Source organism: Physeter macrocephalus, chromosome 2, assembly GCF_002837175.3.
Source record: "Physeter macrocephalus isolate SW-GA chromosome 2, ASM283717v5, whole genome shotgun sequence".
Classification (NCBI taxonomy): domain Eukaryota; kingdom Metazoa; phylum Chordata; class Mammalia; order Artiodactyla; family Physeteridae; genus Physeter; species Physeter macrocephalus.
The window spans coordinates 8,856,072-8,859,518 of NC_041215.1; positions in this window are offsets into that span (position 1 = coordinate 8,856,072).

Sequence of the window (3,447 nt, forward strand, 5' to 3'; positions counted from 1 at the left end):
AAAAAAAAAAAAAAAAAAAAAAAAAAAAAAAAAACTTTACTAAGATACATTTTGAAAGACCTAAATATATACCAAATTCACTGGGTGAAGGACTCAATATTTTTTTTAAAAACTGCCAGTTCTTTACAAATTGACCCATTAGGTTCAAAGCAGTCACAAGCAAAATCAGAATGAGACTTTTTGTGTATACTGACAAGCTGATTCTAAAAGATATATGAAACTATAAAGGGCCAAAATAGCCAAGTGACTTGAAGAAGAATAAGGTAGGGGACATGTTCTAATATTAACACATTATGATTATCATTATTATCATTAACACATTATGATATTGGCACAAAGATAGATAAACCAATGGAACAGAATAGAGAGCCCAGAAATAGAAATCCATATGTTGGATTCCCCGGGAAACAGACCCTGAGACTCTGAGATTTGAGGCAAGAAGTTTATTAAGGAATGTTTTTGGGCATAACATCTCTAAAAATGTAAGAGAAGCAGGGTTGGGCGGAGGTGATCTTCAACTGATCCTCTTCAGCTGATCCTCTAGTTCTGAAGTCACCTTTCACAGTTGTCCCAGTTGAGTCCAGATCTTTATGTTCACACATTGACTAGCCATTAGATGTAGGCTGACACCAGGGAAAGCATGTAACTTCAGATAAGAAGCTTCTTTTGGCTGAGGGCATTTTCTGGAGAGTGAATGAGTTATAAGCCAGCAAAGCCCAGACTTTCTGGCAGCTGGAGGAACGCATGCCTTGGTCCTGAAGTGGGACCTGGGTAGCACTCTATCCTCTTCTACTACTCAGATCTACCTCCTTCATATAAATCCACTCCATTCAGAACCACTCTTCCAGGATTCTGGTTGTTCTCTTCTCCTGAGGAATAGAGGTAGGCTAGTGGGATGAAGTATATATAGCACCTTCCACTACAGCTGGTTCCCAGGTCACAGCTGGTACCCATGTTCTCCTTCTTCCACAACTGGCTGAAGTGTTTCAGTGCAGCTGACTTTTCTGACTCATGTTCACATTGTTCACATACCAGGTAGGAAAATAGAGATGTCACAAAGGGAAAAAGAAAGATTCTCTTCGTCTTTGGCTAGCTCCTTTACTGGTCTTGGTGACTCACTTGGTGAAGTAAGTCAGACCCTCAACGCTGTGTGGTCTGAGCCCCTAGTCACTGTGTCCTTCTCAGGTCATTGCTGCTATACTTGTCCATTTACTGTCAAGACTGGAAAATAGAGTCCCAGGAGCACCTACTGGATCATCTCAGTGTCTAACATGTTCTTCCTGTCTCCATCGTGTAACAGCAATCCTGCCTCCTCCTAATGGTCGGGGTCAGTTTTCTGACTCACTCCTTTCCCTCTTGGCACAAGCAGCACAAAGGGAATGGGAAGCAGTTGTAGCTTAAAGTTTTATGGGACTCTTTCTGTGTCCATGTGGAAGCACTCTCCCTCTGAGAACGAAGACCTCTGGACCAACGGAGCATACAGTTGTGGGGAAATAGAGCACAAATTCCCCTCATAGCATATTTTTCCCCACCACAGATACCTCTAATACCAATAGGTCAGCCAGCTTGTATAGCCCAAGTGGCAGGGCTGTGTACACCAAAACCTAGACCTACTACATAGCCATTTCCTGCTCTGAGCTCCATTTCTGAATAACTTCTTCTATGGCAGTGCTGTCATTGGAGGATATTCAACACTGAGCTTCTTGGTGATGCTGCTGACCCTCTCAATAACACTTTCCTTATCACTTTGGTAAATGCAGCATCCTCCAGGCCCTCCTACAACACGTAGTCACCTGATTAGTTTTCTGGTCTTATAGAATATGTCCCCTCTAGCATGCCCACTTCTGGGTCTTTTGATTCCTTCCTCTACCATTTTCCACAGCATTTCCAGCATTTGTACTTTACATAATGTGAATGGCACTTTTTCTAAGCTTCTAAGAGCAATTCTAGAAGCATACTAGCTTTGTCTCTCAGGGTCCTTGCCAGGATATTAAAATCCTGTGTCACAGGTGCTCCCATATTGATAAACTCTCCCTCCTCCCAGCTTCTGTTTCACCCACCCGCTCACCCTGGCATCTTTATCTAGTACCTTGAGGATCCATGTCCATATATACTCTTTCAGCTCTTGCCAGTATTTGTTGGCAAGGTCCTGGAGCGTCTTTTTCCCACAGTCCCTTTCTTCACTTAACAGGCCTAGGACTTTCCTGGCCAGGTTAGTTGTTGGTCACCTGAGGGGAGGTGTGGGAGGACCCTGAGTAAGGCGCATGCTGACTTGTGAAGCAGAAGTCTCAGTATCTTCAAGCATGGGGGGGCAGCACTGGCCTTTTACAGGGAAGAGTAGGCTACTTCTGCATGCCCAGAAGGCTCAGAGCATTCTAAGAATTCAAGATACTTGAGTGCATCAACTCAGATAGCCTTATTCCAAGTGTCAGGTCCTACCCCTTCCCACATAGGGTCCTGACCATGGCATAGAAGACCTATTGGGGTTGAGAAGTCAACCTGTGAATTTCTACTACTCTTATAATTAAGTCCTGTGAATGTTGGCTATGCACTCTTTCTGGACTTAGTGATTGCTTATGTATTTGCCTTATGAGTTTTCTTTACTCTGGGTATGGGCAAACTATGGCCAGGGAGGCCAAATCCAGCCTGTTGGCTGTTTTTTGTTAATAAAGTATTATTGGAACAGTGCCATGCTTGTTCACTTACATATTTTCTATAGTGGCTTTTGCACTATAACTACAGAGTTGAAAAGCTGTGACAGGCTGAATGACCCACAAAGACAAAAATAGTTACTATCTAGACATATACTGAAAAATTTGTCAACCCTGCTTATACATTTCTTTTTTTTTTCTTCCCAGATCTTACATTTGCTTTATACTTATTTCACTGATTCTGTGATACATTTTTTTTTCCAATTTGGGAATATGATTTTTTAAAAACATAGCAATAATCCCTGTAACTAAATAATTATACATTGGTCAGATTATTTCCTTGGAATAACTTCCTAGAAGTGGAATTCCAGTAGAAGTGTGTACACATTTTTAAGACTTTCTGATCCCCAAAAACTTTATATCACAAGATGATATTTCTTAATGTTTTCCAATTCAATAGGCAAAAAGTATACCTCACTTTTAAATGAACATATCTGTTACAAGTTAAAAACCCCAAATATTTCAAAAACTTTGTTTATACTTTTCAATATGTTCTTTTCTGTGCATGCATTATATCTCACAATTTAAAAAGAAAAAAAACCTTTCCGTTATCTGAGAATGTATATATACATGCAATTATTATGCTTTTGTTAATAATTCTTTGTTGGTATAAAACCAACCTAGGGCTTCCCTGGTGGTGCAGTGGTTGAGAGCCCGCCTGCCGATGCAGGGGACACGGGTTCGTGCCCCGGTCCGGGAAGATCCCACATGCCGCGGAGCGGCTGGGCCCGTGAGC